Source organism: Nyctereutes procyonoides, unplaced genomic scaffold (assembly GCF_905146905.1).
Source record: "Nyctereutes procyonoides isolate TBG_1078 unplaced genomic scaffold, NYPRO_anot_genome, whole genome shotgun sequence".
NCBI lineage: Eukaryota > Metazoa > Chordata > Mammalia > Carnivora > Canidae > Nyctereutes > Nyctereutes procyonoides.
Genome location: NW_026575146.1, coordinates 78,597,183 through 78,622,110, shown reverse-complemented (window position 1 = coordinate 78,622,110; position 24,928 = coordinate 78,597,183). Strand labels below are relative to the sequence as shown.

Below are 24,928 nucleotides of genomic sequence, written 5' to 3'. Positions count from 1 at the left end.
GTTTCCCAGGCAGACAACAGAGGATGCACAGGATTCTGAATCACATGGACAGTCTCTGGGCCAAGTTCTGCTCACAGACACTGAGAGGGAGGGTCTCCTCAAAAACTCCCCTTGAGAACCAGGGTGCGTTGAACCACCTAACCGGCCGCCATCATCTACTGTTCCCAGGACATAGAGAAATCCACTTCTCATCTGGGATCTGAAATCCAGAGATACCTGGTACTGGGTCTGTGTCCCTAAAGCAGAGGCCAGGTTGGAGACACTGAGTGATGGACACTGGATCCTCACCAGTCATCACCCTGCCGGCCCCTTTCTCACCCCGAGTCCTCTCTGTGACCTTGCTGCCAGGAGGAAGTCCATCCTCCCCAGACAGGTGAGATCACTGGGGAGACCCGGGCCCGGCTGGGCTTCTCTGTTACAAAGGGAAACGATCCCCTGGATCTGGGGACCCTGGGCTGTGTGTGTGGTGCCAGGACAGGTCAGACACGCAAGGCCGAGGACAAAGGGTCACCCTCTCAGGGAACCGGGTCCCCCTCAGCCCAGCTCTTCAAAGCCTGCTCCCCAGGGCCAGGACGATCCGCGACCCTGGGAGCTGGTTAGATGCAGGCTCCGGGGTCCACACCACACCTGCGGAGTCAGATCTGCTTTTCCACAGGATCTGCGGACCCTCCCTGCGTGGGCGCAGAGCAGAGGCGGCCCCGGCGCCACGTCCCGGGGTCTCAGCCTGGCTGCGCATCTGCTAAAGCAGCCTGTCCAGGGGTCACCTGGGCCTCCGCAGTCTTGATGACGTTCCCCAGGTGATCCCCAGGCCCGGTGGGGGTGACGTCCCGGGACAGGCGCTCTGGAGGCGGCCCCGGGCTCCCGCTCTGCAGGGGGAAGCCCCAGGGCGAGGAGGGAGGGCTGTGGGGGCGCGGACCCTGCACCTCGCCCCCGAGCTGCGGGGCGCGCCCCGGACCCGACGCCCCGGGCTCGTGCTCGTGCCAAGCAGGCCCCGTGCGCGCGCTCGCGTCTGCCGGGAAATCCCAGCTGGAGACGGGGAGGCCTCAGCAGCTGCGGGGACCCCCACCGGGACAGAGGAAGGGAACCCGGGACCTCCGTCGGGGGGAGGGGCCGGCGAGCCCCCGCGCGGCCCAGGTGACCCGGCCCCGCCCCCAGAGGCGGCCCCGCGCGGAGGGGGAAGGACGCGGAGCTGTCGGGCGGGACCGCGGGGCCCGAGCGTCTGCGCGGCGGCAGCTGCTCTCACCCGGGCCGGACGGAGCGGGCAGCGGGCACCATGGAGCCCCCCTCGGCCTCTCCCCGAGCAGGGCGCGGCCCCTGGCAGGAGCTCCTGCTGGCAGGTGAGGGGGCCGATCCCCTGGGAGGGGCGGGAGGACGGGGGAGCGGCGGCCTGGGGCCTCTGGGTGGGGGTGGGGGACGGGACGGGGCTCCGCAGGGGACGGGGCGGCGGGCGGGGCGGGGGAGGCGGCTCAGCGGCGGGACGGCCTCGGGATCTGCAAGTGGGGAGTGAGGGGCTGGGTCCCAAGGGCCGCCTCACCGGGGACTCAGTTTTGCAACCTGACGGCAACCACACCAGGGACCCCAAACCCTGCCCTTGCCACCACCCTGGGGTCCTGACCGATAAGCGCCAGACTCGGAGGGCCCTGGGGACGCTCAGCCCTGGGTATTTGCAGCCGGGCCACCCCGGGGTACAGCACAGAGCAGACCAGTCCCTGCTCCCTGAGCTCACTTCTCTGGGAGGAAGACAGACCCGCAGAGACATCTAGAATGTCATGTCAGGTAAGGACAAGCCCCCTGAAGGGAACAGAGCAGGGAAAGGTCAGGACATGAAGACAGAGGGTCCTCAGAGGAGCGGGTCACAGCAGGCCTCTCCCAGGGACCCCCTGAGTGTCACCAGGTATCTGAGGGCAGTGAGGGTGTGAGCCACACACATTTGAGGAAGAGCTTTGGAAACAGGAAATTAAATTGAGAATTTAAAATAACGTGGTCATGCCACTGACCTTGTCCAACAGGAGACACACAGACACCCAGATACACATGTCTGCTCACACCCCTCCCCTGAGGCTGGGGGATTAGGACCTGCTGTGTCTCCAGGGCCTCAGCTTTCTGTCCCAACACATAAGTCCAAACAATAATCCATCCCCTCTCTTCCCTCCTAGTCTCACTCTTAACCTTCCAGAACTCGCCCACACCACTGCCCAAGTCACTGTGGAATCTGTGCCTGTTGATGCTGCCGAAGGGAAGGATGTGCTTCTGCGTATCCACAATCTGCCCGGGATTCTTCTAGGCTATGACTGGTTCAGAGAGGAAATTCTATCGTATCATATGTAGGAAACACACAAGTGATTACCCTGGGGCATGCACACGAGGCAGAGAGACAGCCTACTCCAATGGATCCCTGCTGTTCCAGAACATCACCCTGAACGACATGGGGTACTACACCCTACAAGTCATTAAGAAAAAATTTCAAATTGAACAAGTACTTGGATAGCTCCATGTATTTCGTATTTCCTCTCTCATGTCTGGTGTCAGGTGGGGGGAATTCCACTACACACACACAGGATTCACAAGCCTGCACTGGGCCTCCATCCCTCTCTGCATTATGTCCCTGTAGTGGTTCAAGCATTTAGGTGGGGACCCCCACACACTGGAGACACATTTCCTGAGATACCAATTCCTTTCCTGGAATCCAGACTCTGTGATCATCTGACAAAGACCCTGCAGGAATCATTCAAGGCCAGACCTGAGGGATCCTCCCCAGACCTCAGCCCAGAAAGCCTCTGCCCAGACCACTGTCTTGGCCCCCTGATTCTGGTGACCCCGGGGAGTGTGTGCCAGGATGGAGTTGGGGCTCTTGGGCAGAGCCGACTGGGAACAAGGAATTCCTAACAACCTGAGCTGGTCACCAGCCACATGTGGGGGAGTGGCAGGGCCTGGGCCTTCACCTGAGGCTCAGAATGGACAGCACAGACATAACAAGTCCCCAGTCCGTTGGCCAACTGCTGTGGGGGACTTGGGGTCTCCAGAGGAAAGGCAGTTCCCCAGGGAGCAACAGAGCAGTGAGATGCTCCTGGCAGCTCCTCCTCCACCCAGATTCAGGCCCAGGGAGCCCTCTCCTGTGGGGTGAGCAGGAACAGAGGCCATTTGATTGACCAGCTGCTATGGACAAAATTTAGATCAGGTATTTCAGGATGTTTAAAGGTTAATTCACAGGCCTGGCAAGTAGACATCATCTACCATTATTCCTCTTGCATTCTGGGGAAACCAAGGCACAGGGATAAACAGTCACTGAATCGGGGGTCACACAAACTGATGAGCAGCACATCAGTCTCCCAAGTTCTCTCTGCAGACCCAGCCCCGTCGTCTCCTCCATCAGTGGGAGGAATGCTGGTCTGGGCAGTGAGACCAAATGGAGGCTCACTCCAGTTTACTCTAGACCAGAATGACCTGCCTCAGCAATCAGAGGGAGAATGCCCCTGCCCCCCCCACCCCAGGGGGCTCATCCTCACCTGCCTGGGCTGGACTTGAAATCGGATTGTTTCCTGATGTGTTGCTGTGGCTCCCACTGGGGTGTAAAGGATGGGACTTGCCTTCCCCTCCTGACTCTGCACCTGAAACCAGCACAGGGTCCACACGTAACAGACTCAGTTGCTTTTGCTTAGGAGGGAAGGAGTGGATGGTGGGGGATTCTCTCCCCCTGGAGGGCAGGGAGCCTGTGTGGCCAGACCTCCTAGGATCCTGCACCCAGGACTCCTCTCTGAAGAGATGATGGATCATTCATCGCTCACCACCCCTGCTTCCTGCTCATCCTCTGGCTCTTTGCTTAGTGGTAGGACTCGGCTCTGCCATGTAAGGGGTCACTGCCTCATGTCACTCGTTATCAAACAGCCAGGGGGTGCTACGTCTCCAGGCCGCAGGGGACTGAGAAGTGAACTGACCTCTGGGCTTGTTCCTGGTGGACCTGGGTATCATTTCTGCTCAGAACCCCATCTCCAGGGCAGGCTGTCATGTCTCTGATGAGCCAGGAGAGGTCCAGGGCTGCCTGTGACTCTGTCTGGCGTCTTCTCCTCTGACTCTGTAATCCACATTTGAGAAAGCCTGAAGTTTCAGGCACATAGAGTTGGGGCTTCACTCTCCCTGAGCGCTCAGATACTCATGTATTTTTTTTTGTTTGAGGATACACAGATTTGCTTTACTCTTTTAAGGACTCTAGTTGGCTGAGTGCTGGGATATGTCACGTCTGATTCAAGATGCCTGTGGAAGGGGCACCTGGGTGCCTTAGTTGCTTAAGAGTCTGCTTTTGGCTCAAGTAATGATCCCAGGGTCCTGGATTGAGGTGTTGGTGGGGCTCTCTGCTCAGTGGCAAGTCTGCTTCTCCCTTTCTCTGTGCCTGATCCTCCCCCTTCTTGTGCAGTCTTTCTCTCTCAAATAAATCATATATATATATAAAGATGCCTGCTGAGGAATCACAGGTACCACACAGGGCAATGTTCTCTCTGTTGTCTGCACAGCGGAGTTACACAAACCCAGCATCACAAGCAACAACTCCAGCCCCATGGAGAATGCAGATTCTGTAGTGCTAACATGTGAACCTCAGACTCAGAGCACAAGCTGCCTGTGGTCAGTAAACAGTAAGAGCCTCCCGGACAGTCCCAGGCTGGAGCTGTCCCTGGACAACAGGACTCTCACTGTACATGGTGTCACAGGAATGACACAGGACCCTATGAGTGTGAAACTCGGAACCCAGTGAGTGCCGATTGTAGTGACCCATTCACCCTGAATGTGCTCTGTTGGAATGTGCTCCATTCCTACCTGGCCCAGCTGCCAGCTCAAGTCCACACAGCCAGAGGCCAAGCCACATCCTTCCTTCTGGGGCCCACGTCCATGACCCTCAGCTGGACCCCCAGCCTGGCCATGGCTTCCTGTCCCCAGCAAACTTGGGCAGGCCCAGCCTAACCAAGACTAGGAAGGGGTGGGCTGCTCCTTCCTGGGAGGGTCAACAGCCTGGGAGGGGAAACAGCTTCATGTCTCAGACCCAGGCTCAGTGAAGGCAGGGGGCTTCTGGTTGGGATGTTTGAAAACAAAGTTGGGACCCAGCGCAGAGGGACACTGTGGCCCTTATACAGATGGGGAGCTTCCCTTTCCCTGGGATTACATCACTTGTGGCTTTATTCTGTTTGCTCCAGATGGCCCGGACACACCCACCATTTCCCCCTCAGACTCCTATTACCATCTAGGGGGAAACCTCAGTGTCTCCTGCTGCACAGCCTCTAAGCCACCTGCACAGTATTCTTGGCTTATCAGTGGGAGACCCCAGCCATCCACACAGGAGCTCATTATCCCTAACATCACTGTAAATCATAGCGGATCCTATACCTAACTTATCTATCAGAATGGCACTTGCGTCAATAAGACCACAGTCAAGATTGTCACCGTCTCTGATAAGTGTATCCCTGGAGCATCTGCACTGAGCACTGATGTGAAGTTCTGTCTGCCTTTCAGAAAAGGGCCTAGAAGTTCTTTCCCATTTTCTTGTCATGAGCATATCCCAAATCTGTCCCTGAATGACCCCCTTACATGTCTGCAGGTGCTTCCTCCCCTTACTCTTGGATTTTTCATGGCCCCTTGGGTCCAGCCTGGAATGTGGGGAGAGGGTCCTCAGCTCCAGAAAGCCCTGCATAAAAGGGGGCTTTGGAAATGGGGCAGAAAGAAAGGTCCTCAGGGTCAGGTTGCCTTTTGTTGTTGAATTAAAGAAGTGCTTTATATATTCTGAATATTAACTTTTACCTGATAGGAGTTGTAATTATTTCCTTCTAACCCACAGGTTGCCCTCACTTTTCTTTGCAAAGTGAACTTTAGTTGACACACTATGTGACATTAGTGACATCTGGGCTCTCTCTACAGTGGGCTATTATGGACATTGCTGCTTTAAACTTTGGGGTGCAGGTATCCCTTCAGATCACTACATTTATATCCTTTGGGAAAATACCTAGTAGTGCAATTGCTGGGCCATAAGGCAGCTCTATTTTTAACTTCTTGAGGAATCTCCACACTGTTGTCCAGAGCGGCTATACCAGCCTGCATTCCCATCAAGTGTAAGAGGGTTCTGCTTTCTCTGCATCTTCACCAACGTTTGTCGTTGCCTGACTTAATTTAACCATTCTCACAGGTGTGAGTTGGTATTTCATTGTAGTTTTGATTTGTATTTATTTCCCTGATGCCAAGTGATGTGGAGCATTTTTTCATGTTTCTGTTGGCTCTTGGTATATCTGCTTTGGAGCAATGTCTGTTCGTGAATATCCAATAGAATAAAGACAGTCTCCTCAAAAATGGTGTTGGGAAAATTGGACACCCGCACATAGAAGAATGAAATTGGACCGTGATCTTACACCATATACAAGGATAAACTCAAAATGGATGAAAGAACTAAATGTGAGACAGGAATCCTTCAAATCCCTAGAGAAGAACACAAACAGCAACCTCTTCGACCTCAGATGCAGCAACTTCTTGCTAGACACATCTCCAGAGACAAAAGCAAAAACAAAAAGGAATTGGGACTTCATCAAGATAAAAAGCTTTGCATAGCAAGGGAAACAGTTGATAACCCCCTCACCTCCCTGGCCCCCAGGAATCCCTACAGAATGGGAGAAGATATTTGCAAATATCTTATCAGATAAAGGGCTGGTATCCAAGATCTATAGGAACTCATCAAACTCAACACCCAAAAAACAAAGAATCTGGTCAAGAAATGGGCAGAACTCATGAACAGACATTTCTGTTAGTTTCATTTTTGGGTAGTTCATTCTTAGTGTTAGCAACAGACTGATTTTATAGGTCGATTATTTATTCTGCAAATTTGTTGAAATTGTTTATTGGTTCAGCAGTCTTTGGGGGGATCCTTAGGACTTTGGACATATAATTTCATGTCATCTAAAACAGACATAATTATACTTATTCCTTTCCAATTTGCGTTGTAGTTTTTTTTTTCCTCCTAATTATTTTAGCTTGGATTTCTGAACTTTTTTTTAAGATTTATTTATTTATTCATGGGAGACACAGAGAGAGAGAGAGAGGCAGAGACACAGGCAGAGGGAGAAGCAGGCGCCATGCAGGGAGCCCGATGCGGGACTCGATCCTGGGCCTCGATCTGGGACTCCAGGATGGCGCCCTGGGCTAAGGGCAGGCGCTAAACCACTGAGCCACCCAGGGATCCCCTTCTTCTTCTTTTTTTAAGATTTTATTTATTTATTCATAGACACACACAGAGAGAGAGAGGCAGAGACACAGGCAGAGGGAGAAGCAGGCTCCACTCAGGGAGCCCGATGTGGGACTCGATCCCAGGTCTCCAGGATCACACCCTGGGCTGCAGGCGGCGCCAAACCGCTGCGCCACCGGGGCTGCCCCAGGGATCCCCTTCTGAACTGTTTTGAATACAGGTGGTGAAAATGGCATGTTTCTCTTCTATCTGATCTTAGAACAAATGCTTTCAGTGTTTCATCATGGAGTATGATGCTAGCTACGGGCATTTCATATAAGGCCTTCACTATGTTGGGGTAGTTTTCTTCTATTCCTAAGAGTGCCAGTACTATGTATACAGTAACCACTTCTCTACAGGAGGTTTTTGCCATGAGAGAGAATCCACAGATCTGGAGGTGAAAATCTTTTTCAGAGTGAGAAATCCTGTAGATTGAAAAGTCTTGGATTCCTAAGGTTATGAAGACTGGGCAGGCTGCTCTCATTCCCTAGTAAATTATAACAATGTGAATGATGGGGCAGCCTGGATGGCTCAGGGGTTTAGAGCCACCTTCAGCCCAGGGTGTGATCCTGAAGACCAGGGATCGAGTCCCACATTGGGCTCCCTGCATGGAGCCTGCTTCTCCCTCTGCTTGTGTCTCTGCCTCTCTCTGTGCATCTCTCATGAATAAATAAATAAAATCTTAAAAAAAAAAAAACAGTGTGAATGCCTTCCCTATGTTACATAAAACTGCCTTGACCAGAGAGATGGAAGGGCTGTGAGTCTTCCAATCCCAAACTACATGGAAAGATATATAAGGAAAGAAGCCTCATCTTTTAAAGTCACAAAAATTCAAGAAAAAATCATACAGAATTCCATGGGAAAATATTCTACCTGATGATGAGGATTCTGGATGTGTCAACTTAAAAGAGTTTCCTAGTGCTGATACTACAGAGATGTCCAGGCAGAGCAGACACATGACTGAGGGCCAGAAGGGAATATGAGGGCCAGAGGATGAGGTAAAGCCCTCTCCTTACAAATCGTCACCTGAACAAAGACCTTCATCCTTCTGCAGACAACGAGATCATCCCCTGGGTCACCATTACAGAGCTCACAGGGGCCTTAGAGTGGCCGAGATCTCAGAGGAAAGAGCACAGCCCTTGGCTCCAGGCTGACTCTCCTTCTGTTTCCCCCTGTGTATCTCCACAGAGCAAGTGGACCAGCCCTGTCTCCAGGCCAGAAATACCATAGTCATAGAACCTAATAACTCTGTGGTCCTGATCTCTGCAAATGACACTGGGGTCTCTATCCAGTGTTTCTTCAATGGCCAGAGTCTAAAGCTCATAGAGAGGATGAAGCTGTCCCAGGACAAGTGCACCCTGGCCATATGCCCTGTCAGGAGGGAAGATGCTGGGAATTGTAAGTGTGAAGTCTCCAAGGTGGTCACTTCCAGAAAAACTGACCCCCTCAGTGTGAGGAGGAGGTAGAGGCCTCCAAGACATCATGGATAAGTTCCCCGGAATTAGACTTGCTTGTAGTATCTTGCTTCTGTTATGTACCAGCTCTTGAACCTTGGGCAAGACACTCAATCTCCTGAACCTCAGTGTTCTCATCTTAAAAAACTAGAAAGAACAGGTGGATCTTAGGGCTGCTGTGAGGGTTGTTAATATGAGCTCATGAGATGAAATCCTGAGACAGTATCATGCTTAGATTTGGGGCTCAATCAAATTTAGTAGCTATTGGTTTTTTGTTATTAATGTTTTTGTTACTAGCTGTAATGTCATGTGGATGTGAGATTCAGTGTTGTCTTATCACGTTGCAGCTCTGTGACCTTCATTGATTTAGTTAAGCTCTTTCCACACTAGATACTCATTTTGCACAGTGGAGATGACATCTGCCCCCCCCCCAGGGCAGAGAAACAACAGATGAGATAAATACAAAGAGATACAAATGAAATAAATACATTTCCCATGTGCTTTGCAGAGAACTGACCTCAAAAGCTATCATCTAATGTTATTCTCTTTAATCAGTGTTGAGTGGACAGGTAAGAATCTCCCTGTAAGAGCATCAGTGATGATGAAAGGGAAGACACAGGGGAAGAGGCATAATGTGAGAGGAAGATACACAGGACAGCTTTGCTGGTGCGGGGAACTACATGAGGATTAGAGAAAGTCCAGGGTTTTACTTCGAGGAGCAGAAATGATGCAGCAGTTGGGGTCAGGACTCTGGTGACAACACATACACCACCTAGACCTCAGTGGCCTTGCCTTCCTCCCTAAGCATGCCCTTCCCTCTTGGCCCCTCCTGGTGTCCCCAGATTTGACTTCGGATGCATTCCCCTGACTTTTTCTTCTTATTTTGGATGAAAGACCACAGGCCTCCCCGTGGGGTCCATCATTAGCATTGTACTCGGCGTTCTGCTCGCTCGGACCAGCGCTCATGGCTGCCTTGGGGTGTCTCCTGCTCTGCAGAAGGACTGGAAGGTGCAATGGCATTTCCCACATGCTGATCCTGTCCCACAGCCTACTCCCGGGCAGGACGGAGACCCCGTCCTGACCTAGGATTCTGGGCTGGCTCTTATAGGCCTCCCAACTGCCCCCCGGATTTTCCCTCTCATTCCATCTGGCTCCTTCCTCATCAGCTGCAGACCTGGGCACTTCCTTCACAGCCTCCTCAGTTATAAATGAGAGACAATTGGGGAACAGCCCCTCAGGGTTGTCTTGATTACTTGGCAAACCTACAGCAATGCTGACAGGAGTAAGGGCTCAGTAAACAGCACCTCCTATGGTTTTTGTTTAGTCCACAGACCTTGTGCATGGGATTTGTGGGCTCCAGATGTGAGAGAGATCCTGGGGAAGGTCACACAACAGAGAGTGGAAGAGCCTGACTGGCCAGGTGGGATCATCTCTCAAAATGGCAGATGCAGGAACCAGAGCCTCTGCTGTGGGAGACAAGAAACCTGGGTTCAACCAGGGGGAAGTCCTGACATGTCCTTTGTGCCTCTTCCAGGCAGATGGAGATTGATGATGGCCAGTGTCACATTACAGCATCACCAGGCCTGAGGGGCCTTGGTTCTGACCCCAGCAGGAGCCCCACCTTCAAGGATCCAGTATCCCCAGGGCTCTCCACTTGTCCTGAACATACAGCTGCAGCTTTGCTCCTTCGACTCATCAAACCCTCATGTTTGATTCCTCTCCTGGGTCTTCCATCACTTTTCAGGACACTTTCTCCTAGACTCCCATCAGCCTCCGAGTCTTCCTCTGTGGGCCCAGGACAGATGTGCTCCACGGCCTTTCCTTATCCCCTCTCCTGGGCCCTTGCTCTCCTAAACAGCAGTGGTGGAGAGAAGAGATCTCTAACTCCTACCTGTATGAGGATCCTCCTTGTCCCCAGCTGTGACACCAAAGCTGTGACCTCACCCTGCTCCCATCACACGTGGTCTTTCCTAGGGTCCACTGCCTGCCATGATCTCAAAGAGCTCCAGAGCCCAACATCCATCCCCATCCAGTGAGTATCTCTTCAGACCAGAAGCAACTGGGATCCCTACTCCTGCCCCACAATGTCCACTCCTGGATTCAACTCCGGGGGCTTCTGACCCTTTCTCTGGGGCTTCAGCACACAGGACCTCCACTGGCCATACTCCCTGACTTGTGGAATTTGGATCATAGGTTATAACCTGGCACTCATGAAGCCCTAAAATATCATATGGGTCTTTCCCTGGAAGGTGCTCCTTCTGTGGTTCTCTGAGCACTAAAGACGTGTCCCTGACTGGGAGTGTGGGCTCAAGGTTCCTCACAGCCCTGGATCCTAACTCCTGTCTCTGCCCCCAGGCCATGGTCCAGCCAGCAGCTCCACATCCCTGGTAAGCTCACTCCCTCCCCCAGCCTTTCCACTGGGGTCCAGGCTGTGCAGGCTCAAGGCAGGGCCACCAACCAATTCAGCAGCACTCACAGACCCTACTTCCCTAAAAGTAGCCAGGCAAGGCAAGCCATGTATTGGCCATGAGTGGACCTACTCCTAGGGCAAGGACCAGCCCTCACCATGTCCTGAGATTTCCCTATTCCCCTGAGCTGGCCAAAGGTGAACCCTAGAGTCCAGCCAGGCAGGGGCAGCCAGGTGGGTGCTGGGAGCAACAGGAAGGGTCCTGGCTAACAATAATGGGGCAGGGAGTGCAGTGGGCCTGTTTGGGCGTGGGTCAACAGGCTTGGAGAAGGCTGCTCAAGAAGCAGATCTGCTCACTCCTGTAGAGAAATGACTCTCCCTTTCTGTTACCAACACCCATTCTCTCCTGTTCAGGACTCCCTGCCCAGCTCCACAGCAAAAGTTGCTATCTACCAAGTGAGTAGGGCAATGAATGTTCTGGGCTCTGAAGCCCAAGGGGGCCAAAGATTTGCCCTCTTCCTGCCCTGGCTGTGCCGTCAGGTTCAGGAAACAGCAGAGCAAAGGGTATCAGTGTTACTGGGAAGAAGAAGGGGCCTGGGGCAGAAACCTGCCACATGGCCAGGCTCCCAGAGAGCAGCCCAGGTGGGCCTGGAACCTGAAAGTCACACAAGAAGGTTATGTTCACAGAAGGTTACAGGGGCTCAGAGGCCTCTTCTTGTTTTACAGGAATTACAACAGCTGGACATAAGCATTTACTGCAGATCAACTACACCACAGAAATTGCTGTTTAGTTTCCCCTGCAAACTGCTACTTCCAGGGGCCTTCCTGAGACCCCAGACCCTGTGTGGGGTTAGGAGGTCAGGAGCCGCAACATGAGCCACAGAACCAACTCTAAGCATTGAGAATATTCATAGACCTGGACCCATAAATGGTCTTTTTTTAGTCCATTCTTTGTTCTCTCTTCTTCTGGTTTCCAGTGACGTCAATGTGAGATCGTTCCCTTTTTCTGTTTTTTTTGTTTTTTGTTTTTTTGAGAGAAGGAGAGAGAGAGAGAGAGAGAGAGAGAGAGAGAGAGAGAGAGAAATGCTCCTGAGAATGGAGAGGGGCTGAGGGAGAAAATCCTTAAGCCGACCCCCAACTGAGCAGGGAGCCCAGAGCAGGGCTTGATCTCAGGACCCTGACATCATGACTTGAGCCCAAATCAGATGCAATGCGATCCCCATCAATGTGCCTACAGCATTTTTCAATGAAAGAGAAAAAAGCAATTCTGAAATTTGTATGGAACCACAAAATGCACCAAATAGAAAGTCTGCTTGAGCAAAAAGAAGGAAGCTGGCAGCATCACTTTTCCTAATTTCAAACTACATTCCAAAACTGCCATCATCAAAATTCTAAGGCATGGTGACAGCACTCCAACGAATGCATCTACCGTCACTTGTCTTTCAAATGTGGATTTAAGAGATGTGAGCAGCCAAACCCAAGTTCATAACCAGTTCTCTGTCAGGTACCAGTATTGACAGAGGGGAAAAATAGTGGAACAGAAAAGAGCCCTGAACTAAATCCATGCATCTAAGGTCAACGGATCTTTAACAAGGGTGTCAAAAATACACAGTGGGAAAGGATAGTCTCTACAACAACTGATTTTGGGGAAAGTAGATAGCCACATGCAAAAAAATGAAATGGCACAGTTACTTTACACATACAAAAATCAACTAAAATTCACCAACTTAAATATAAGACCTCAAATCATAAAACTCCTAAGAGAAAACATAGGGGGAAAGCTTGATGACATTGGTCTTGGCAAAGGCATCATGGATATGACAGAAAAAGCACAGGTAACTGAAATGAAAGTCAACAAGTAGGACTATATCACACTAAGCACCTTCCGTACAGCAATGGAAATCAGGAACAAAATGAAAGGCAACCTAGCAAATGGGAGAGAATATTTTAGAACATGTACAGATAAGACACAAGGAAAACTGCTCCATATCACTTGGCATCAGGGAAATACAAATCAAAACCACAATGAGTTATCACCTTACACCAGTCAGAATGGCTAAAATGAACAAGTCTGGAACAACAAATGGTGCAGAGGATGCAGAAAAAAGGAGAACTCTCATACACTGTTGGTGGGATGCAGGCTGGTACAGCCACTCTGGAAGACTGTATGGAGGTTCCTCAAGATATTAAACATAGAACTACAATGTGATCCAGCAATCTCACTTCTAGATAATTCTCAAAAGAATTGAGAGCAAGATCCCGAGGAGGTATGAGCACACTGGTGCTCATTACAGCACTATTCCCAACAGCCCAGCTATGGAAACACCTAAATGTCCACTGCAGATGAGTAGTTGAGGGAGATGTAGTATATACGTTTAATGGAACACTATTAAGTGGATAGATCTCATATGCACTGTTAATAAAGTTAAAGTAAGGTTATAGACAATGATAAATGTTTCCACAGTTGAAACCAAAGCAAACAGCACCCTGAGATGCCACTTCTCATATAACAGACTGGCAAAAAAATGTAAAAGACTGTCCATAATTAGTGTTGTTGATGATGGAGGCACTCTCATACATTACCAGTGAGAAAGTAAAACTACAATACTTTGGGAAACAATGTTGCACGTTCTTCAACCAATTAAACTTGTGCCTCCTCAGCGATCCCCTCACTGCCCTCCTGGGTGTAACTCTTCCCAAGACATATGAGAGTACACCCCCATTTCAAAGACTCCTGCACTAAAGTTTCTGGCAGGTCTACTTGTAACAGCCCAGAGATGGAAAAAATATAAATGTCCATAAATGAATGAATGAATAAAAAAAAACTTTCTGCACCCTTCCAATGTACTACACTAAGAGATTAAAAAGAATAAAACTGTGGATCCTTGGGGATCCCTGGGTGGCTCAGCAGTTTGGCGCCTGCCTTTGGCCCAGGGCGCGATCCTGGAGTCCCGGGATCGAGTCCCGCATCGGGCTCCCGGCATGGAGCCTGCTTCTCCCTCTGCCTGTGTCTCTGCCTCTCTCTCTCTCTCTCTGTGTCTATCATAAATAAATAAATCTTTAAAAAAAACTGTGGAGCCTTGCAATAAATATACCAATGGGTTAATTATTTTAAACCACATTGAGTAAAGAATTCAACCCCGACCTTAAATTGTATTGTATTATTCACCTATTCAAAATTCTAAAAACTGTAAACTAATGTCTAACAACAAGCAATGTAAGGTTTCATGTGAACAGGGGAAGGAGGGTTAAAAGGGGCCAAAGAAGAGAATAGAGAGGACATGAGGGGACTTTTGAGAGGAAGGGACATGTTCACTATCTTATGTAGGAATGAATTTTCTAGTGCATCCACATGGGAAAACTGAATATATTGTTTACTTTACATATGTTGAGTTTCCTTTTTATTTCTTTATTGGGGAGAGATAGCAGGACCAAGGGGGAGGATAAAGGAGGAAGCAAAATCCTAAATGAGCAGGGAACCCACTTGGGGCTTCATCCAGGACCAGGAGATCATCACCTGAGCCAAAGGCAGACACTGAACTCCCAGGCACCCCTGGTGAGTTTCTTATATGTCCACTATATCTCAATAAAGTTGTTAAAATTATATATACATATATGAAATATTACTTAAATACAAATTTTAAAAAGAGCCAACTGCAGGGCAGGTCTCTGTCTTCCCTCCTTCCCTCCTTGTCCACCAGGTGGCGGGAGAGCTGCTCTGTAGCCAAGAGCCTTGCTCAGGGCGCCACAGCCCAGCAGGTTCTGACCCACCTGTCTCACCGCGGCACACTCCTCCTGGCTCCCAGGCTCTTCATCCTGAGGGCCCCTGGTCTGTGGAGACCCCTGAAGATTTCTCAGCAGCCCTTGGAGTCCTGGGGAACTAGGGGACATTCCCGTGCAGGTGGGACAGGAGAACCCAGGATCTGCCTTTGTTTCCAGGGGGCTGAGGGTCTCCTACCCTTTACAGAGGCAGCCCTGGGATCCCTCAGCAGAGTCTCTGGGTGGAGCTGCTCCAGCTCCTGTTTCCTGTGGGAGATCTAGAGCAGAGAACAGACAGAGACACAGATAACTTGGAGGCAATACCCCTACTCCTAGGCTGTGATGGAGAGACAGGTCATTGTGGTGTCCAGCCTTCCAGGCAGGTATGTTTTCCCCCAAGTCTCAAGAGATGCCTACTAGGTCATTCCTTGAACTGTTGAGGACAGAGAGCCCCTACATCCTTTTGGGTAGATAATCCTCCTGACAGAGGCTCAGGAATCTTCTGGACAGTGCCTGTCCTCTCCCCAGGCTCACCCTGCCCTAGAATGGACTCAGGCAGTCTAGGACCCACAGGGACCAGGACCCAGGCTGACCAGTCCCTCACTGCCCAGGGCTCAGGGCCACCCATATCCTTTGGAGCCTGGTCAGCATCCTGGATGCAGCCCCCGGCAGCGCATCCAGAGGGTGACATAGGGACATGCAGACAATACCCAGGAACCCAAACCCTGAAGCTGGCTTTGGCTAATGAGGAGAAGGAGGAGCCTGAATTCTATCCCTTTCTCAAACAGACCCCCTGGTCCCTCCCACCGGCCTGTTCTGTCCTGCTGGCTCTGTCTAGGGTGCTCCTAGGGTGATCCGTAAGAGGTCCCTGTGCTGTCCCCACTTTTTGCCTGACATCAGCCAATGGGAGTGACAGGGTGACCACAGGAGGCTTCCTCAGGCAGAGGACACAGGTTGCCCAAGACACTCAAGACCACATGGACAGTCTCTGGACCATGTTTCAGCCAAAAGACCCTTAGAGGGTGAGTCTCCTCAAAACCTTCCCTTGGGGACCAGAGAGCCCCAGCCACCTGATCTCCCACCACTGCTTCTCTTCCCAGGATGTGCAAGAATTCCTCTTCACACCTTGTAAATGAGCTCTTCAGACACCTGGTCCTGAGTCTCTGCCCCTGGAAACAGAGGTCAAGCTGTTGACACCCAGGGATGGGCACTGGACCCTCACTAGTCATCACCCAGGCCGCCCCTTTCTCACCCCCAGAGTCCTCTCTGTGACCTTGCTGCCAGGAGGAAATCCATCCTCCCCAGAGCAGGTGAGAACACTGGGGAGATCCGTGCCCAGCTGAGCTTCTCTATTACAAAGGGAAACTATCCCCTGGATCTGGGGACTCTGGGCTGTGTGTGTGGTGTCCACAGACTCAGGCAGGACACAGCAGAGGGCACTTAGAGAGGGGAGAAGGGTCATCCTCTCAGGGAACCAGGACCCCTCAGCCTGGCTGCTGTGTCAGGAGGGATGATGCTGGGAGTTACCAATGTGAGGTCTCCAGCCTGGTCAGTTCCAGCAAAAGTGACACACTCTGTGTGACTGTGACCTGAGAGTGAACTTCAACTCCTCCATCCATCCTGTATATTTTCCTGGCAGGGGGTATGAAATGGATGAAGTCCTGGAGGAGTTAGAGGCCTATAGGACATCGTGGATAAGGTCCCCAGAATTAAACTAATCTTTTAGCATCTTGGTTCTGATATGTACCAGCTGTTGGACCTTGGGCAAGACTCTCAACCTCCAGAGCCTCAGTGTTCTCATATATAAAACTGGAAAGAACAGCTGGATCTCTGGGCTGTTGTGAGTGTTGTTAATATGAGCTCATGAGATGAAATCCTGAGACAGCATCATACTCAGATTTGGGGCTCAATCAAATTTAGCAGCTATTGGTTTTTTGTTATTGGCATTTTTGTTACTAGCTGTAATACCACGTGGAATTGGGATTCAGTGTTTTCTTATCACATTCCAGTTCTGTGACCTTCACTGATTTAGTGAAGCCCTTTAAACACTCAGATGCACATTTTGCACAGTGGGAATGACACTTGGCCCCCTTAAGGGCAGAGAAGCAGCAAATGTTATAAACATAAAGCATTTCTTTCTCATGTGCTTTGCACAGAACTGACCTCAAAAGTCATTGGCTAAGGCTTTTCTCTTTAATCAGTGTTGAGTGGACAGATGAAGGTCTCCCTGTAAGAACATCAATGATGATGAAAGGCAAGAAAAAATGATGATGAAAGGGAAGACATAGGAGAAGAGGCATAATGTGAGAGGAAGATGAACAGGACAGCTTTGCTGGTGGGGGACAATGTGAGAATGAGAGCAATCCAAGGTTTCACTGTGATGAACAGGAATGATGCAGCAGTCAGGGTGTCAGGACTCTGTGGTGACAACACATACACCACCCAGAACTCAGTAGCCTTGTCTTCCTCCCTAAGCATGCCCTTCCTTCTTGGCCCCTCCTGGTGTCCCCAGATTTGACTTTGGACTCCTTCCCCTCCCTTTTTCTTCCTATTTCAGATGAAAGAAGCACCATGGGCCTCCCTGTGGGGTCCTTCATTGGCATTGCATTTGGGGTTCTGCTCAGATTAGTATTCATGGCCACCGTGGGGTGTCTCCTGCTCTGCAGAAGGACTGGAAGGTAAGAGGCATTTTCCACAGCTGATCCTGTCCCACAGCTGACCCCCAGGCAGGAGGGAGACCTCGTCCTAACCTAGGATTCTGGGCTGGCTCTTCCAGGCCTCCCAACTGCCCCCTGGATTTTCCCTCTCATTCCATCTGGCTCCTTCCTCACCAGCTGCAGACATGGGTGCTCCCTTTACAGCCTCCTCATGTTATAAATTAGAGACAATTGGGGAACAGGCCCTCAGGGTTGTCCTGATCACTTGGCAAACCTATAAAAATGCTGACGGGAGTAAGGGCTCAGTAAATGGCACCTCCTGTGGTTTTTTTAAGTCCACATGCCCTGTGTGTGGGATTTGTGGCCTCGGGATTTCAGAAAGCTCCTTGGGAAGGTCACACAGCAGAGAGTTGAAGAGCCTGACAGACCAAGTGGGGTCATTGCCCAAAATGGCAGATGCAGGAACCACATCAGGAACCACAACCTCTGTTGTGTGAGGCCAGAGAACCTAGGCTCATCCAGGGAGAGGTCCTGGGATGTCCTCTATGCCTCTTCCAGGCAGATGGAGATCAAGGACTTCCATGTCACATTATAGCATCTCCTGGCCTGAGGGGGCGAGGGTCTGACCACATCAGGGGCCCCACATTCAGGGATCCAGCATTCCCAGGGCTCCCAACATGTCCTGAACACACAGATGCAGCCTTGCCCCTTCCACTCATCAAACCCTCATATTTGACTCCTTTCCTAGGTCCTCCATCAATTTTCAGGACAGTTTCTCCTAGATCCCATTGCCTGCGGGTCTTCCCCTCTAGGCCCAGGACAGGCATGGTCCATGGCCTTTCCTTATCCCCTCTCCTTGGCCCTTCCTCTCCTAAACAGTAGTGGTTGAGAGAGAAGTTCACTAATCCTGCCTGAATGAGGATCCTCTTTGTCTCCAGCTGTGACTCCAAACCTGTGACCTCACCCTGATCCCCTCACACTTAAGCCTGATCTTTCCTAGGGTCAGTGCCTGCCATGATCTCAAAGAGGTCTGGTGCCCAGCATCCACCCCTCGTGAGTATCTCTTCAGCCCAGTAGGGACCAAGAGCCCCATAGACCTGCCCCATATTGTCCACTCCTGAAGTCACCCCGTGGGGTTTCTGAGCCATTCCCTTTAGAACACGGGACCTCTCGTGGCTTTAGCACATGGGGCCTCCACTGGCCATACTCCCTGACCTCTGAAATTTGGATCATAGGTCATAACCTGGCCTCACTGTGCCCTAAAATGGCCTATGGGTCTCTCCCTGGGAGGTGCTCCTTCATCCCTGGTGCCTGAGAGCTCAGGACCTATCCCTGCCTGGGATGGTAGGCCCAAGCTTCCTCATAGCCTGGAGTGCTAACTCCTGTCTCTGCCCCCAAGCCATGGTCCAGCCAGCAGCTCCATATCCCCAGTAAGTTTGCCCCTTCCCCTACTCTTTCCACTGGAGCCCCTTCTCTGGAGGCTCAAGGCAGGACCACCAACTAATTCAGCAGCATTCACAGGCCCTGCTTCCTTCAGAGTAGCCAGGCAAGGCAAGCCATGTACTGGCCAGGAGTGGACCCACTTCTGGGGCAAAACCAGTCCCCACCATGTCCTGAGTTTTCCCTGCTCCCCCGAGCTGGCCAAAAGTGAACCCTGGAGTCCAGCTAGGGGCAGGGTGGGCACTGGGAGCATCAGCCAGGGGTCCTGGGCTAATAGGAATGGGGCAGCAGTGCTGTGGAGAGTGGTCTGGGACAGGGGCATGGGTCAACAGGCTTGGAGAAGGCTGCTCAAGAGGCAGATCTGCTCATTCCTGTAGAGAAATGACCTTCCTTCTCTGCTACCAACACCCATTCTCTCCTGTTAGGACTCCCTGCCCAGCCCCACAGCAGCAGTTCTTATCTACCAGGTGAGTGTGGGCAATGAATGACCTGTCCCTTAAGCCTTAGGGGTACAAAGATCTGCCCCTGCCTGCCCCTGGCTGTGCTATCAGGTTCAGGAAACAGCAGAGCAAAGGGGATCAGAGTTAGTGAGGGGAAAGAAGGGGCCTGGGGCAGAAACCTGCCACACAGCAAGGCTCCCAGAGAGCGGCCAAGTGGGCCTGGAGGCTGAAAGTCACACAAAAGGTTACAGGGGCTCAGAGGCCTCTTCTTGTTTTACAAGAATTTCGACAGCTGGACACAAGCATTTACTGCCAGATCAACCACAAAGCAGAAGTGGCTTCTTAGGGCAGCCCGGTGGCTCAGCGGTTTAGCGCTGCCTTCACCCCAGGGCTGGATCCTGGAGACCTGGGATCAAATCCTGTGTCAGGCTCCCTCCGTGGAGCCTGCTTCTCCCTCTGCCTGTGTCTCTCCCTCTCTCTCTCCCTCTCTGTGTGTCTGTCATGAATCAATACATAAAATCTTAAAAAAAAAAAAAAGAGGTGGCTTCTTAGTTTCCCCTGGGAATTGTTCCTTACAGGGGACTTCCTGAGAACTCAGACCCTAGGTGGGGTCAGGAGCCACAGTCTGAGCCAGAGAACCAGCTCTAAACCTTGAGGATATTCAGAGACATGGAACCAGGGTTGTGTGTCTCCTGTTCTCTGGAGATCCACAGGCTGGCCTGAACCCGGGACAAAGGCTGCCATCTCCCAGGAAGTACAGGTTCCCAGGGAAAGTGTCCTTACCCCTGAATCACCAGGAACATGGTAAGAGGACCTGAATAAAAGAGAAGTCTTCCCCTCTTTTGCCCCCCCCCTTTTTTTGTGAATAGCAATTTCTCTTAGCAGAAATTTTCCCAGGGGCACCTGGCTGGTCAGTCAGTAGAGCATGCTACTCTTTATCTTGAGGTCATGAGTTTGAGCCCTATGTGTGGCATAGCGTTTACTTTTAAAAAACAATAAAGTAAAAAAAAAGAAGAGAAAACATATTCACCTGAAACTCTGGGTCTCTTCTCTCTTGGGTCACACAGGGAGATGTTTACCTCTAAGCTAACCAAGCCCCCATCTCTAGTCCCCCAGAATAGAAGAAGTGGTGAGGGGTGTGGACATGTTGGGACCTGCTCACCAGAACACCAGAGCTGTGGCCAAACCATGAGAGCACTCAGCAGTCCTCACACCGCATGGGGACCAAGGCTATAGACACTCCCAGAGCTTATAAATGTGCAGCAGGTTTATAAGTGTGCACAGAACATGGGGCCTCTGCTGACTACAGGAAGAGGAGCTAGGGAGGAGCGGCCACAAGCCGGCATGCATCCTCAGTGGGACCCTTTCACAGCCTTTTGTTGTCCTGAGCCCTTTGGCCCTCCTCACCCAGCCCTGGTGGCCTTCACTGGTGGCCTTCACCAATAAACTTTCCTGTCCCCAAATCCAGGACCCAGGGGTCTGGCACGGGTCCAAATGTTTCTCCTCTGTGTTAGAGGCCAGCCTTCAGGATATCCTTACCTCTGGGGTGACAGAGAGAGGCTGTTAGAGTAACCCCAGTGGGGAAGACCCAGAATTCATGCCCTGAGCATGGCCCTCCCAGGCACTGCCTGTACCTTCTAGCCCGGACCTTCCCATCAGTGTCCACTTTTCTCCCTGAACTGGATCTTCCTGAAACACACCTCCTGACAAAGAAGTGTCCAGGTCAGAGGCAGGGGGCTTACCCACCAAACTGTCACCCAAGCTCCCATGGCGATTGGACAAATGGTCTCTTCCACCTGGGCCATGGGCTTCCTCCCACCTGTGCATCACTTGCAGCCCCCTCCACACACCTGGGCCAGCAGTTCTTCATTCTTTCCTGAGGCCCCAGTTTGGGTGCTCTTCCCATGGGGATTCATTTGCATCACAGTGCCCACATTCACACAAATAAAAGTGGTCTGAGCACCAAGGCACCACGCCCATATTTCACAAGTGTGTCTGCCTTTGCCTGAGTGTTCTTAGTCATGAGATGAGAGGTAAGAAAAACAACCTCCAAAGTATCATCATTATTCAGCTCTAAGATCTTCCTTTTCCCGATGCACACTATGCTGAATTAGACAAGGTGACATCTCTTGCTAGTTTCCTCTTGCTGCTGTACCAAATTATTGCAAGCTCAGTGGTGTAAATCAGCACAAGTCAAGGTGCTGACCTGGCTACTTCTTCTGGAGGCTCAAGGAAAGTCTGTTTCCTTGCTTTTTCAAGCTGTTGGAGGCCACCTGCATCCCATGCCTGTGGCCCCTTCCTCCACCTTCAAAGCCAGCAGAGCAATGCCAGGTCTCTCTGTGTCCTGTTTCCATCCATCAGGTCTTCTTCTTGGCTCTGCCTCTCCTGCTTCCCTCTTTTCTTATAAGAAAGAACCATTGTGGTTATTTTGCCCCTCCCCCTGGAAAACCACCATAATGTCCCAGTCACATGATCCCTAGTTTGTAAGTCTCTTTGTCATTGACATATTCACAGATTCTGAGGAAGAGGATAGAAACATCTCTGAGAGGATCATTGTTCTGTATACCACACTCCTCAAGGCCATGTTCAACATCCTCCTACACTACAAACTGCTGATGGGCACCTGGGCTTGGTCATCTGACTGTGGTCACTTCCTGCAGTGATGTCCACCGCACTCTCACTGCCCTGAGTGTTGGAGACAGAGGCCAGTCCACATTCCCTGCAGCCCTCTCCACCTCTTCCTCATCAGTAATGCTCCTTGTTAAGAATGGAAGAAAGGGGATACAACTAGATGAAGGCTCCCAAGCCCTGGGAAGGCCTGAGGGTCCTCAGCACCACGGACAGCGTCCCAGCCCTGCTCCTCCCACGACTTGAGCAGGGAGGAGCAATGAGGGACTGCTGGAGAGGCTGCCCATTTCTGCTCTACAGAAGAGAGTGCAGTGAGGCAGAAGTAGCATTCTCATGGGACAACCCGATTCTGCTCTCATCTCTCAATCCTAAACCCTTATCACATGTGTGGATGTTACTTGCTGGAACATCCATTCTAGCTCCCTGCATGGCTGATTGCTGCACCCAGGGGGTGTCCATGGGGAGGCTGGGAGTCTGCTCAAGCCTTTGAGGAATCTCCTGGCCCCTGAGGGTCAGGTAACTCACTCCCTTGCCTACAGCAAGGCAGGAATGTTTCCTGATTAACTTCTGACTCTTGGTGCCTGACCTTGGAAACACACCCATCACCCGCCTCCAGCCCCCCTGAGTACAGCATCCTGTTTCCTGAGCTCCAGCTGAGCGCCCCCACCCCCCAGGCAGCAGAGCTGAGCAGAACCCTGGGCTCTTCTCACAGCTCCTCCTAGATGAGCCCTGTGCCTGGTGTCAGAGTCCTTTGCCCTCTGCCCACCCTTCCTGGCAGAGCAAATGTTCCACCCAAGGGCTAGTGAAGCCTGAAGATCTCCCAGGGTAGAGGTCACCATCTGAGGGCTCCTGCATCTGCCTATGACCCTTCAAAGGGAGAGAAGACTAGGCCCCTCACAGCCACCCCATCTTCCTCTTTTGCATCCATATCCCACCCACAGAACCAACTCTGATGTTACAGACTCAGCCCTGCCCTTCTATGGGGCTCAGGTCGATTCTATCTACTCACAGTGTCTGACATAAGGGCCACCTGGGTGCTCTTCTCTTCATGATTTCTTTCTTTCTACTTTTAGTTGGGTTCACTTTGCTCTTATTTTCCTAGGTCTTGTGGTAGGACATGAGATTATTGATTTGAGATATTTCCTCTGTAAACATTTCAGGGTACAAATTCCCATCTCGACACACAGTACAACCTGCATCCCAGAAATGATGGAGAGTTTTTAGTGTATTTAATTCTGTGTATTTTTAAAATTTCCTTTGAGTCTTCTCTTTTGACCCATAGTTTATTTACATATATGTAGCTTACTTTCAAAATATTTTGGAAATTTTTCTGTTGTCTTTCATTTGTTGATTTCTAGTTTGATTACTATTTTTAGAGAACATACTCTGGTTTCATTTATTTTAAATTTAGTTAGGGGCAGGGCACCAGGGTGGCTAAGTCATTAAACATCTGTCTTAGCGGGTCCTGGGATTGAGCCTCCTCTGGGATTGAGCCCCCTCAAATCCTGAACCCCTGTTCAGTGGGGAGCCTGCTTCTCCCTCTCCCTCTGTTGCTCCCCCTGCTTGTGCTTTCTCACCTCTCTCTCTCAAATAAATAAAATCTTTAAAAAAATTGATTAAGGGCACCTGGCTGACTAGGTCTGTGGAGCGTATGACTCTTGATCTCAGGATCATGAGTTTGAGCCACCAGGTAGAAGTACAGTTTACTTCAAAACCAAGTAAATTTTGTTAGCTTTTAGATAGGACACCAAAGATAAGCAACAGAGAACGATGAATTGGATCTTTTCCTTTTAGCCATCTTTTAATAGCAGGTCAAGTAGCAACAAATTTTCATCTTCCTCCTTCATCAGAAAATTTCCTTATTTCCCTTTTGCTTCTCAGGATCATTTTGTCAGAGACAGGATTTGTCCTCCACTAGAAAAACAGGTTACTTCTTTTTGGCCTCCATGCATCAGATACAAAACTTGTGTCTTGAACCAGAGCTCCTTAATATGCAATGAGTTGTTTCTCTGGCTGTTTTTAAAGATTTTTTTCTCATCTTTAGTTTTCAGAAGTTTGCCATGTGTCTTAGTGATGTGTATCGTGTTTGGGGGTCAGCTTGTTGGACCATTGTTTCTTCAGACACTTTTTCAGTCCATACTTGTTTCCTTCTTCTGGTGTCCAGTGGCACCATTGTGAAATCCTTTCTGATTTAAGATTTATTTCTACATCAGAGAGAGAGAGAGAGAGAAATGCTCCTGAGTAGGAGGATGGGGCACAGGGAGAGAATCCTCAAGCAGATTCCCCACTGAGCAGGAAGTCCAATGCAGGGCTCAACCTCAGGACCCTGACCTCATGACCTGAGCCAAAAAAAGAGACCACAAGCCAAGGAGAATCAGCAGACTCCAGAGGCTGGAAAAGGCAAGAAAACGGATACACCCTTAGAACCTCCAGACAGGAAAGTGGCCCTGCCAATATGTTTATTTGAGCCCAGTAAAACCCATATTGGACTTCTGACCTCCCAAAATGTAAGTTAACAAATGTCTGTTGCTTTTGAGCTGCTGTGTTTGTGAGTGTTACAGCAGTAATAGGAGGCTAATATAGACATCATAGTAGATTATATTGTTGTATTAATATCAAAATTGTTGGAGCTCTAGTATCCTACCGTGGATATATAGGAGAAAATCCTGGTTCTGATGAGATTTGGGCTGAAGTAGTTAGGATGAATTAAAAGGATTTATAAGCCCTGGGTGGCTCAACGGTTTAGAGCCTGCCTTTGGCTCAGGGCGTGATCCTGGAGTCCCAGGATTGAGTCCCGTGTCGGGCTCCCTGCATGGAGCCTGCTTCTTCCTCTACCTGTGTCTCTGCATCTCTCTCTCTCTCTTTCTCTGTGTGTGTGTGTCTCTCATGAA

At 50.6% G+C, this 24,928-nt stretch overlaps 1 pseudogene; it reads left to right on the top strand.

Annotated features, from left to right (window-relative positions):
* The first annotated feature begins 1,178 nt into the window (after window positions 1–1,178).
* LOC129500124 (carcinoembryonic antigen-related cell adhesion molecule 6-like) lies at window positions 1,179–22,072 on the top strand (annotated as a pseudogene).
* Window positions 22,073–24,928: the final 2,856 nt, after the last annotated feature.